The following is a 13,724-nucleotide window of genomic DNA, read 5'->3' on the forward strand; positions in this document are numbered from 1 at the left end:
TCCAGTCTTCCTCTACTCTCTAAGAGTTTTTACCTTTTGTGTAGGGAAATAGTGAATGTAAAAATGCATTCAAAATAAGCTTTATAAATTTAACATGCAGATTTTATATATATCTATGTCAGTAGGAATGTTTTAGGTTTTAAAGAGAAAATTAATGTAGAAGTTAGAAATGGTGATAAAAATTTCCCCTGGAGGCTGTGTAGGGGCACTGCTGGTGGCAGGGAAGCTATAGCACCCTGAAGTGTGCACGGGTTATGTCCCCACACTTCCAGTACCTAAACCTACATTGTCTGGTTATTTGGGAGTGAATAGTTTATAGAGAATTGTAAGGAGAAATTTTCAAATAAATCCTTTTTCTTTGTCCTTTAAGCTACTCAGAAATATTAAACTACATTTTGAGCTTATCTACCTTCGTTCATTTTGTTTTACTCTTCTGTGTAATTGAGGTGATAACCTCAGCCCTAAATACCCCATGCATTTCCATCTTTTCAATTTCCTCTCCCTTTTTCCATACCTCGGTTACAGAAGGGTTGTGTGACAGAGTGTAATTTTAATTCCACTGTGCTCTGAATGACCTCAGAGCTAGAATAGCTGTGCAACTTTATAGCATTTCCCTTGCTGAAAATAAATGCTGGATGGAAGGCTCCCTCCATGATTCAACGTAGTAGAAATAAAAACGTTTAGATCACAGAGTATTTTGCAAGGATTTAGTGAACTACTTGGCAGTTTCGCTCCTGGGAAGCACAAGTGAAGGGGGCAAGAAAGGAGATCTGTGCCAAATGAAAAGATGGAAGAAATATTGGAAAGGAAAAGAGACTAGGAACCTTGCCACTGTTGATACAACAGAGAAAAAACTAATGGTCTCAAATACTGCTTTAGCTACCAAAATATTTGTTTAAAATATTGTCTAGGGAAACAAGTCATTTTTAACACCTAGAGCTGGTCCAAGATGAAGTAGGTATATTTTCTACTCTTTTTGCACTAAAAATTTCCTCCTTGAGCTAATTCTAAAGTAATGTCTTCTAACAGATTCACCTCTTTTCAAGCCCTTAGAGTCTACTGTAATCACTGAAGTCTGCCTTTCAGTATTTTACAGGCTAAGTACTTTTGGTGTCAGTGTTACAGTACCTACCTAGAGATTAAGAATTTAAAATTTCAAGTTGTGAAAAATCTGTTCCTTTTGATAAAATATTCTAAAAATTAGTAATCATTCCAGTAAAAAACGTGTACCTTTTCCTAGATGGAACTTCAACTCCCAGACTTTCTTTCTTTATTTTTATATACCTGTTCAGATATCTCTCTCTAGGAAATTAAACAAATTACCATGAAAATAAATTATGATAATTGGATTTAAGTTTCCTATGCTGTGTCACCCCCCTTGCCTCCCACCTCCCCCGATAATCAAGTGTTTTGGGAAATGGGTATTTAGACTTAAGTTAGATTAACTTCATTTGTCCATCTTCCAAAATACCTTAATGGAAAATAAGGCTAAAATAGACATAAAATTGCAGAGGAAATTTGAAAGCTATCACCACAAATCAATTTGCAAGAAAAAGACTTTCCAGTTTTCACTTACATTGATTTTTAAAATGGCAGCCGAAATAAAAAGATGAGTTGATTTTATTGGTATCACACAAAACTGGAGGGCTTTATTTTCATTGTGTCATAACAGATTCATGTTGTTCCAGACTGTATTTAGGAAAAGACTGTCTGGCATTTGACATTGTGCTTGTTTACTTCAATGGAAATATTACCGATTGGCTGAGAACAGCTTGAAACGGAACCCAGCTTGCAGTTGGAACCCTAAGCTTGAAGCAATTAAGCTAGAATTATATTTACAGAATTAAAACGTTTGAGGGGAAACAAATAATGATTATTTTATGGTGTTTTCTTGATTCCCAGTTATACTTCTCACATTGTTTTATAAATTTCTGTGAAATTCTTGTCCAAGAAGCCTCTTGAATGCAGACTTTCAAAAGCACTGCGTAGTACTATTCTTGGAGTTTCTTTCAAGTTGTTTTTGAAAAATCCAGTCCTGTCTACTCATAACTGAATGGGAAAGAACAATGCACAAGTATTAATTCTGTCTCTCAGAACAAGTTTTAGAAATTGACTTGTAAAAATCTACAATCTTTTCTCTATTTTAAATGCAATTTCTTGCAGACTAAGTCCATTTGTATTTTTTAGCCTGAGAAGTTCTTTCCATGGCTGAATGAAAAAACAGTTCCGGAGAAATTAGATATAAGTGATTGTTTCACACCAGAGTAGTTCTCTCTCTCTCTTTGTCCTTGCTAGTGCTGAGGTTTGGGTTCTGTTTTTTCTTTTTCTTTTCCTTCCAAAGTCTCTCAAGGTTTTTCAATTACTTTGAGGTCAAAACTCTGGTTAATGCTGGGAAAATCATGGAAACGTGTTGCTACAGATGTTATCACTGTGTAAGCAAGTGCTCTTTCTGTTACCACTTACTGATGGCTTGTGTGACAATATTTTCTATTCATATTTCCTAGAAAACTTGCTTCTCAAAATATTTTTTCTTTTGCTTGAAAAATGTTTCAAGCTTGATGCATCCACTTGGATGTTTGCTGGCCTCCTAGGAGCAATTCCATTTTGAGCATCTCCTACATCCCTCTCAGTTTGCAAGTCTGAAGTTGATGAAATTTCCTGGAATTTTGTCAGTTCAACTGCTTCAGCTGGTAGTTTTCAAAGACGTGGCCTTTAATTTTCTTTTTGGATTCTTAGCAAATTGACTCAGACTTTTGTGAATTAATGACAACTGACTTGTCAATATCAGCCCTTGCTACATGAAATTTCATATAGCAAGAGCTTGCTGTTTTAAATTCAGTTTGTATAAATTACATGATATAATTCTTTTCTGTCTTCATTGCATGGCCAACGCTTTCCAAGCTGAAGTCATCTCTGTGTAGGCTGTTCGAAGTCCTACTGAGAAAAAGGGACATTTTAGAAAGCAAGCCATCACATCTGAGCAGGTGGTAGAAAATCAGTGCCTTAAACTTTGCTGAAAGTGAGGAGATAAATTGAAGGTATTCCCTAAATTTTTTATTCCATTAACTTCAGTTTCATATTCACCAAGTAGTTGAACATATAATAGATAAGCACTTATGTCTTTTTAGGGACCCACTTATTACCTCTGTCTCTGTAATATGAACACGTACTCATGCACAAATGTTCTTTTAACACATACAGGAACAAAAACAAGATCCCAAAAAGACTATAAATGAGGAAAGCAGAGGAGGATAGCAGAGTACTTGTTCAGGTTTATTTAGTTCAAAAAGGGAAGAGCCTCACAGATTTAATGGAGTAACTATTACCAGACCAAGAAGTTATCTCCCTCTTACAGAGGAAAACAGATAATTGACACATCCTAGTGACAGACCAGATCAGCCACCCTTGGCTCATTCTTGTTAGTGAAATCATCCCATTGCATTTATTTAAAAATTGCTTTTTCACTTGGCTGAAATCTTGGGAGTGGGGACAGGATAAAATGCCTTTTCTGGAATCATACGTTTGTTTACTCAAGTTATGTACACTTGCAAAAACCTTTGGGGACATAATTGTTTTCTTCTTGTTGGATCACTGTTGATTTGAGAAGTTTCCTATATTCCACATAAAATTATTATTTTCAATTACTCCTTAAAACATTTTCAACGATCATTTTATGTGATCACCACATGTTTGGTCTCCAGAAGGTTTATAAATCTCTGTGAGGCTCTCAGTCTTTTCAGAGGTATAATTGCAGATGAGCCCATCTGTTCCCTTTTAATTTCCATCTTCCATGTTTATGCACCTTTCTTATGTTTGGCAGCATATGGATGGCAGAGGGGCTCAGCAGTTGGTGAAAAGGTGGTAGTCCTTGATATTGCCAAGGCCGAAGAAAATAGAACAAATTTGAAACTTGAAAAATATGTTGTAATAAATACATGAATGACTTCAAATTCAGTTTGTGAACCAAAATGGTGAAAAACTACGGGCCCAATTTAACTTACAAAGCTAAATTCCTATATAATTTGTTTTAAGGATAATTTGTGTTTTTCAAAACAACTAAATATTATGGATCACTGCTGGACACCAGCAGTAGCACCCTTACTGCATTTGTAAATCAATAGAGCACAAGAGGAATTCTCAACAGAACTCTTGGAAAATTTCAAAAGCCTGGAAAATGTCTTCCTAATATCTTGGAGCGGCCACGCCACAATGTTGGTGCAAGTAACAAACTAGGTAGGTCCCCTACATATATCAGTGCCTGAAGTTGTTAAATTGGTTCATAACTTTTAAGCTCAGATTAAGAGGGGAGAAAAGCCAAAGTAGTTGCTGAGACACTTCCCAACTTCACCTTCCTTTGAGGACTGATCTGGCATGGATAGGATATTGTTTGGTACATTTTTGTTCAGTTATCAGCAATGTGAGGGCCTCACTGATCATACAAAGGATTTAGCTGCTGCTGCGCACTCTGTGTGGGCTGCCTTGGAGGTGATGATGCTTTTCTCCTGAAGCCATTGCAATAGCTGCTGCTGCTGCTGCAGCCTAAGCAGGGGCCAGGAAGGCAATAGCAACCTTGCTTGACCAGCAGAGAAAGGGGTAGAAGTTGACAAGTGTGGAATAGGAAAGAGCCTCTTTTTCTCAGGTGACAGGACAGTTGGGAACCACTGCTCCAGGTGTTGCTGACTGGTTTAGCAACCCAGGAAAGCTCCAGCATTCTGCCTTAAATTTACAGAAATTTAGAAATTTAGATTTCCAGAAATCTAGTTAAATTTGCGGAAATCTAGTTAATTTTTCTTTATCTCATCTCAGGATCCCCTCACATCACTCAGATAAGCTGTATCAGTTTTATTCAGACTACCATGAAAATGCAGAGTTGTCATACAGGATGTAGCCCATAAATTTACTCATTTTGTAAATACATGTAAAAAGTATATACGTATATGTACAGTTGGTGCAGGTTATATGTGAAACCAGCAAATGTCTGATGACCTTTCAGGTTTGATGACCAAATTACTCATGAATGGCAGAACCTGTAGTGCATTATTAGCCATCCAATAAAATGTTTGGACCTTGTGTGCTCTTTATGTGCCATAATTTTTTTTTTGGGGGGGGACACCTTTCTAAGTTTGCAGTCTTTAAGGTTGTTATAAAATGTAATACAGCTGTTCTTGGAACATAAACAGACACACTGGTGGAGAAATTCTGTACAAGAAGAGTCTAAAGTAGAAAATGCTTCTCTCTCAGCTGATGACAGTTGGGTTTGTTTGTTTTTTTTTCATTTGTTTGTTTCTCTTTTTGATGTCTTCTGGCATGAGCTGTTCCAAGCTGTGAGGGGAGGCAGATCAGCAGATGGAATGTAGGTGAAGCAGACAGGTCCGTGACGGGATTCATCACTTGAATGTTGTAACCTTCCTAAAGAAATTTTTACCTATATTTTTATACTGCCAAAAATAAAAAGGCAATTTCCCTTATTATTCTGTAATTTCTCATATTGTGGCACTTCATAGCAGTCGGGTACAGTATTAGTGCTATTCCTGTTTTATAAGCTAGGACATGATGCATAGAGATTAACGCCTGTGTCCAGTTACATTAGAGCTGAGTTACTTCTGTGAGGCCATAGCAAAAGTTTATGGTAAGCTTCCCAGGCACTAGGGTAACATCCTAGGCTAATGTTATGCCCATTTTAGGCTCATCCTGGACTGACAGTCCTGCACTCATTTTTAATGAGGAACAGTGAAAACTGCACGCCTCAGGGAATGATTTGTTAGGTATCGAACATGTGCAATTTGTTCGTCGTTCAGTTTGTTATATGGATTCATCATTAGTTTGGGAAACTTCAATCCACATTGCTGGAAGGGCTTTCTGTGAAAAATATTGCTCTCTATTTCCTTTCAAAATGCCCATTCCTTGGCCAACGTTGGGACCAAAGTACTAGACTAGGGGCATCTTTTATCTGACCCAGAAGAACAGTTCTTGGGTCCCTGTGCAAGGATTGACTGAATCTTGCCAGTCAGCCTGCTCTGCATTGCAGTGCCCTGGCAGGCAGGCCACAGGGCATTACTGCATTAGTAAACTAAGCTGTTTAGCTCTGCTCCTTCTCAAAGGCTACAGCTTTCACAACAGAGTTGAGTAGAATGAGCGATCCTCTGAGTTAACATTTATAGGCGTTTTCTGCTTGCAATATCTATCTAGGTATGTACACAGTCCTCAGCATCTTATAGCAATGTTTCTTCCATTGGTTTTACTGCCTATCCTCCTTTATAGGTAGAGAATTGAGATAAAAGATATCTGCTTGAGGGCAGGTAGGTGAAGACTGTCATGAATTGGAACAGAATCCAGTATTTCAGTCTTACCCTGATCACCCATCCACTTTTCTCAGAATGAATTGCCCTTCTCTCTCCCAGAGGGCTGGAGAGCCTTATTCTTGCAATTCTGCTTCTGCTCAGTGTGCAGTTCTGCAAGTTTGTACATACAAATATAAAATATAAAATACGATTAGTAAAAAATAAAAATCATCAAAAATGAACCTCTTCTTTTCAAGGTGTCTAGCTACTCAAGAAGTCACTTGTTGTTCTGAAATTACTAGTATTACAAACGTAATTTCATAAGAGTTTTCTTTTCTCATGAGTAGTTTCCAATTAATGCACAATATCACTGCAGCAGGCAGCATTTAACCTCTCACTAATTGCCACTAATGACATGTAACTGCATCAATAGTTTTTTGTAATAGGTGGAGTGATGGTTTTAAAGGAATTCCTGAAGTAGTTCTCTCCCACTTTATCAAGGAAAGGTGATAAAATGCATGCAATATTTTTAATTGATGACCTTTTCATTTTTGGAGCTGGCTGATTACTTGAAGCCATTGTTCTTGAGCATAGAGTATTAGAGTGATTTCTGCTTTGTACACACATGTGACACACTTGATAGAGCACCTGTCTCAGTCTCCTTTTCTTCTCTGTAACAGTGACTGTGAATTCTGTTTGTCACAAGCCAGATTAAGGCCCTTACATGCATTGTTATTTGTTGGGACTCAAGATAAGAAACATTAATTAGTTTGGTAAGGCCCCCTGTTTTTTTGACATGTGGTAGCATAAAAATTAAATAATAGACACCCTCTTTCTAATGGAATGAGAGATTATTGGAAATGATTATCAACATGCAAAGAGGATGTCTAAAATGAGAGTAGGTCTCAGTTGCTTCTATAAGGCAACACCAATTACAGAGTTAAAATCTAGGGGATTATCTCTGTTTCTGAGAAAATCAAATGGACTGAGAAGGTGCTTGGAATTAGACTGAAACGTAGTATAGAATTTTATTTTTTTTATAGTTAACAAGAGAAGACTTAAACATATACTTTTTTAAAAATGTAGCTATTTTTTCCATTAAAATTATTCATTCTACATTAACAGATAATAGAGATTTCACTTCATTGACATCTTCCACGTTTCCGTGTAATGAAAATCCAACTGTGAAGTTTCAGACTCCTGAAAGCTGCCCTAATGGACACCATTTAATTAAATGGGCAACTCTGTCAGTGATCAGTATGCTGCAGGCCCTTGTAATTTAGCAGACTGCAGAGGAATAGAATGAGATATGGAATAAAATGCATGATTCTCTGCTGCAAAAGCTTGGGGTTTGTAAATTCATCAGAACAGAAGTTATCTTGCGGAATACAGGGCTGTCAGTTCTAGTCCTCTCCACTGGAGGACAGTCTGCCATAACGTCTTGCTTCCCAAACTGGCAGCGGTACTGGGCTGGAAGGAATCTTTCTAATGTTCCCTCAAGGGAGGGAAAGACAAGATTACCATTCCTACAACAAAGCTCTGAAGTTTGGGCCAGAGGCATTATAGACATATCTAGGGTTTTCCACAAAGGCAGAGTGCCTTCTCCAGTCTTCTTTTCCATGACACCTGGAGATGGAAAGTATCAGTAAAAAGAAGAATCTGGCCACAAAGTCCAGGAAAGCAAAACATCTTTATAGGATTTGGGCAGATTTATACAGAGACTGTCCAGGGCCTGGCTGGCCAGTAAAGTACTAAGAAGTAAAAATTCTCCTTTTTGCTAGAACTGCAAGGAAGCCTGAGGTAACTGAGAAGGAATTGGAAGACTTTTCAGGTACAGCTGCAGGTATAGCTAAATACACTCTAAAACACCTGCTGTATCTTCCTCAAGGTCCTTTCAGCTCCAACCAATAACTTTCTTGGATAGGTCACAAGGATACCACAACTTATTGCCTAGTGGTGTTTATTTTGGTCATCAGCTGAGCCATAATTCTCCTTACAGAATCCAGTCAGTCACTGTCCCAGTCCAGCAGTATTGGACAAACTTGTGCCCAAGAATCTGTTGAGTATGGAGAGTATATTTCTTTTTTTTTTTTTCTTTGTGGATTTGGGGTTTTTTTGGCTTGTATGTAAAGGATAACATTCATTGTGCCTGGCTGTACCTTTGAACATTTCATCCTCATCGAACAACTTGCCTTAAAATCATTTATTGTCCTGCAGGGTATAAGCATGCAAAAGACTGACGACTCTAATTCAGAAAGCACCATAGGGATATGCTCAACATTACATCCTGCATAGATAAAGGGTGGTATAGTGCTTGAATTAGTTGGATTTTAGAGATCAAAACACTTGAGTTCAACTCTTAATGCAGACTTCCTCTCTGACCTTGAGTAAATCACATGTAATCTCAGGCCCCATTTCCTTGCGTGCAAGATGAGGGTAACTAGTGCTGTTCTGCTTGATAGGTGAGAACTGTAAAGACTGTGAGGTATGTTGATAGTGAAAACCATGAGTATACATATACTCATACCTATATACAGCCTAATGAACGGGGGGATGCATATAGACTCTCTCTGTCTGCCCTTTGCACTAGGCAAACAGATTTAGAAGCTTCAGAGCAGATTTGTCTTTGTAAATACCCATCCAAGTATCTCTGAAGCATATTCACTCTTTTTAACACTGTAACAGATAAAGAAAAAAAAAATCTGTTAGTGCTCCTCGTATAGGCTAGACAAGTGTTTTTAATACCTTTCGTGTAAGAAGGATTTGTCAGAACTGGCCTAAAAATGAATTATCAGACAAATACATGATAAGGAAAGGGGAAAGGTCCAGCAGATGAGTCCCAAGGAACTGAAGTTCACATTTGGTAATGTAAGGTAAATGCTTGAGTGGTTTCATTTTATCCTACTTATACAAACAGGGATTTATTGTTCTTTCCTTGTTCTCCTTGTCAAAGACAGGTAAAGAGTTGAGAGATTAAAATTTATCTTAAGAACCTCAATTCAGTAGAAAATTACACTTCAAGGTAAAAGAAGACCACTAAATTCTTTTCAATCAGACACAATTTTTATTCTAGCATTATTCAATATTGCATGCTCAGAAACTCTATGTAAAAAAAAAAAAAAAAAGAAAGCAAACCTAAATTGAAAATTGATTAATCTCTTAAAGGAGAAAAGGGTTTCCAGTACCTAAAAGTATGTCATTTTCTGCTTTGGATCTTTCATTAATATGGTCAGATTTCATAATGCGTACTGTCTTGACAGCATGTTCTTGAGGTTTCTCAGAAATTGCTATAGTTTACAAACACTATTTTTTATTAGTACATTCCAGTTTCCCAAAATACACTTGACTGAGCATGTGATAACATGGGCGCTAGCTGTAAAATACTGATTTCCTCTGTCATCTCAGAACAGCTTGACTCTATCAGCTGACGTGTCAGAAGTTCCCTAGCCATGCATTTGACTGAGGGAAGAATTCTGGGGATGCCACAAAGCTTCTGTTTACTGAACTTAGAGATTTATGAGACTCCAGTTTCTTCCTTTACTCTTATTATATAAGTTTATGACGTTTGATAGACACGAAAGGCAGCTAGTCGCTCTGTTGTCCCACATATGCATCAGCATTAGTCCATCCCAAAATACATTCAGGTAACATGTTAGGTGTTTCTCAAAAGGGAATATGTTATTTTATTCCAGCATTTTCATGTCTTCCTAACTATGTGGAAGGATAAGTTCTTTTTAAAGTGCTACAGAATTATGTAAATTTTCACTGCTCCCGTCAAAAAATGGTTGACATTTCAACATGGAATTTCTTTTCTGGACCACATTGAGTCTTCCAGTCAACTATGATCGTTTTATTTGGCGTTCTTTTGGGCTCCATTGTAATATACAGAGGAGGTGGTTATGTGGCAGTATAAGGGCAAGTATTTGCATTTTTGTCAGTCAACAGGGCTAAAAGTCTGTGTTACTCATAAAAGCAGTTGTATCGCTTGAGGTCAAGGGCCAAAACCTCTCTGCTTTATTTGCATGAACAGTCAGTTTTTGAAGTTAGCATGAACATTGCTGTGAAAAGACAAGTACTGTGTAGCCTGAAGCTAGGAAACAAAAATACCCAGAGATATGCAACATAAACATAAAAACTGTACTACTTTAGAAAAATTTGCTATATATAAATTATAAGTTTCCGTATCACTATTGTAGCAATTGTAATGGAGTATCACCAGCAGAAAAAGGACGCAGAGGAGGTCACAACTTTCGAGTCAGAAATAGTCAGTGTCAGTAGCTCTCCCAGTCCAGGACAGAATCAGTCTCAAGAAACAATGCACCCTAAATGGTTTCTTTCTGTCTCTCTCCATTCAAAAATTTGTGGGTTTGTCTTCATATTGTCATGTGAATCAATCTTATCCATATATTAGGTATATATATGTATATACACACACGCATATGTGTGTTTCATAATGACGCAAATTGAATTCATGAAGGAAATTTAATGGTGTATTCTGAATATTTTTTCTTTATAATTCACAGGAATCTCACAATCTTACCCACAAATATGCAGTGGAATCCTGTTTTCAGTGAAGACAATGGCAAAACGCTGTTTATTTCAGCAGGAGCAGAGCTGGTTTGCAAACCAAACTGTCTAGTAGTTTTCAAAATTGCTGTCTATCTTCTTCGAGGTTTTTTTTCTTCTTCTTCTCAATTCTACTAAGCTTCGTTTATTATAGTCTTACTATTTTAAGAAAATCCATTGTATCAACATGGACAAGATTATAGATCAATTTGATATTATTGGTATTATGTTAATCCTTGGAAAACATGAGATCACCTAATGCATCCTAGAGTCTGAGTTAGTTTTACCTAAAGACAGACAGGTTTTGTATGTTAGTCTGAAGCCTGGAAAGAAAACTCTATTTACTTTAGAGCTGTCTATTAAGAATGTAAATATCAATGGGTTGTGGCCTACTGGGCATGACATAGAACAATCAGATGAGTAACGACCTTATTTATTTTGCCTATTTTCAAAATACTTTTTTTCTTTTTGGTACCAAAATGAAAATGTTGATAAAATGATGTATCTGCTTATATAAGTAGTCTATAAAACTGGTAGTTTTCAGTTCATTGTTGATGTAGTGAGGTGTCTGAATACAGTGAATGTTCAAAACGGGCCAAGACTTCAAAAAAAAAAGCCAAAGTTAAATACTAAATCTGTATTCCAGTTAGACAGCTGTGCAAACTAAGGTTTCCTGAACTTCTTTCATTGTCACCCATATATATTTGCATAACTCTTCTCAAGAAAACTTGGCAGAACTGTTAAGCCTGTTTCCAATTCTTTTCAATCCCAGCACAAGCATGGAGAATGCATTTCCAGACGTAGAGAGCACGCGCAGAAACAAAAAGATATCAACACGCTGATTAGTGATGGTAATTTCCAACTTGTGGCAAAGCATTTACTTGAATCACCATAAGAGAATGCAACTGGGATAATAAATAAAATGGAAATTTTAAAAATATAAAATAAATCAGGGTTATAATCTAAAGGTTGGAAAGCTAATACAGCTTCTAGAGAGAAGCTAGTTTACATTGTATTTAAAAGGTTACTGAACAAAATAGGCACTAATCGGATTATTTATGTGCTGGTCATTGATTAAAGTTCAAGTTGTTCTGCAGTGATCTTCTCACCTCGCTTGTTTTCACCAATATCTACTGTGCTGTGTAAAACAGGAAATGTATTTTCTTTCTTAACTTGATTATTGGACACCATATCTGTTGACACCTCATATCAGGGAAAAAGTTAGCCACATCACAGTACTTTTTTTTTTAACCTAAGAATGTTTCTGATAACAGCTTATATTTGAATTCTTTTGGTTAGCTTCCCAATATAGGAAACGTCATGATAAAGATCTGGGCTTATTAAAGAGAATGTTTTGTTTCATTTGCAAGACATCCGTTGTGACCTATACAAACATCTAAGTCTCAGGGACAAACCTTCATATTTTTAACAAATACCTTTTCTCTACACATTGCAAGGTGTTCTTCCAAGAAAAGAAACTTCCTCTCTTGCTCAGTGAATACTCTGAGAATAATCTGCATCAGCATTGCATGCTAGTGTGGTCCTGCAGCATTAAAAATTCCATCATGCTGTGTTTTTCATATTTTGGTGCTCTTTTCAAAAACTTTCAAAAACTACCATGAGGAATGAGAGGTGTGATCCTAATGAGTTGTGAGGGGTTTCTGGAAGATCCTTACAGGCTGCTAGAAACTGAGAACAAATGGAAATGTGGTCATCTGAGTATTTTTGCTTTATTTGGCTCCACTAGGGACAGTGTCTTCCAAAATGATAGGAAAACTGTCCCAGAAAATCACTTTGAAAATGAAAAGCCAAATAAATCACACCCTTGCAAAAATAAATAAATAAATAAAATCCCCAAATTTTTATACTGGTTTATAAGGCAACATTTTTATAGTTCTCCTAAAAGGCTTTTGTACTTTACCAGATAAATTCTGATGGCTTGATATCTGGGGGATTGAACTTTGAGTTGAGGTATGTGTTGTAACTGATTGGTGCCTGCTGAGTGCTTTTCTTAACCTGCTGGCCTGTGTTTTTGTTTTACTTTTTGGCATTTTCACCCTTTTACTGGTATTTTTGTATACTTGAGTGCATAAAATCAGTGGAAAACAGAGATGTGTTGGAAATGTGTAACCAATATTGTCAACGTGTCTTTTATTTCTGCTGGACGTCAATTGTCTGACTTATTCCAGTCTGCACAAAAGCAGCAGATTTAGACAAATATTCTTCTCATCCAACCCTAAAGGAAGCAAACGGCACTGATGGCTCTAAAACCCACAGATACATTACCTGTGTGAATGAAGGTGACACTGATGTTCAGCTACTCAGTAGCAAGTACTGAAATGCCAAGTAACTACAAATGCCAAACGACAAATCAGAAAAGGCAGGTGTCAAGTTCTCTGCAAGACAAACTGGTAAGTGAGGTAGTGGTAGCTGCCTGCTTTCAATGCTACCATCTTAGCCTCTTTTTCAAAGATAAAAGAAAATAACCTGGTTGCCATACCACGAAGCCAGTTGTTTTATCCCTAAACACCTGTACTGTGTACCTTTGGTTCTGTTGTTTTCATTCGTTAGAAAAAGTATAGTTGGTCACAAAGAACCAGCTGCACTCCAAAAAAAATGACAGACTTGAAACATAATTGTGATTTCAGGGTTTTAGTGACCCCATCAGACATTAGAGACAGGTTTTTGTGTTGCATGGGAGCTTGTTGAATCGGAGCTTGTTGTCCACTGATTGTACTCCCTCATCTGAAAATGTTTAATTAGCCTTTGGAAGGGCTCAGCTTTGACATCATTCTTGCATGCAGAGGCTTGGGTGCAGCAGGCACTTTTGACTACACTGCCCGTAGTAATAGACCTGACGAGGAAAGCAACAAATTA

At 37.1% G+C, this 13,724-nt stretch overlaps 1 long non-coding RNA gene across 3 annotated transcripts in view; it reads left to right on the forward strand.

The window, feature by feature from the left end:
• Positions 1-13,724, forward strand: part of LOC128911471 (uncharacterized) — a 574,472-nt gene that overhangs the window by 509,139 nt on the left and 51,609 nt on the right. For all 3 annotated transcript variants that reach the window (XR_008467089.1, XR_008467088.1, XR_008467090.1), the window contains 2 exons: positions 10,805-10,953; positions 11,620-13,258. This is a non-coding gene — a long non-coding RNA (uncharacterized LOC128911471). The remainder of the gene's footprint in view (positions 1-10,804; positions 10,954-11,619; positions 13,259-13,724) is intronic.

This window comes from Rissa tridactyla, chromosome 6 (assembly GCF_028500815.1).
Source record: "Rissa tridactyla isolate bRisTri1 chromosome 6, bRisTri1.patW.cur.20221130, whole genome shotgun sequence".
NCBI classification, from domain to species: domain Eukaryota; kingdom Metazoa; phylum Chordata; class Aves; order Charadriiformes; family Laridae; genus Rissa; species Rissa tridactyla.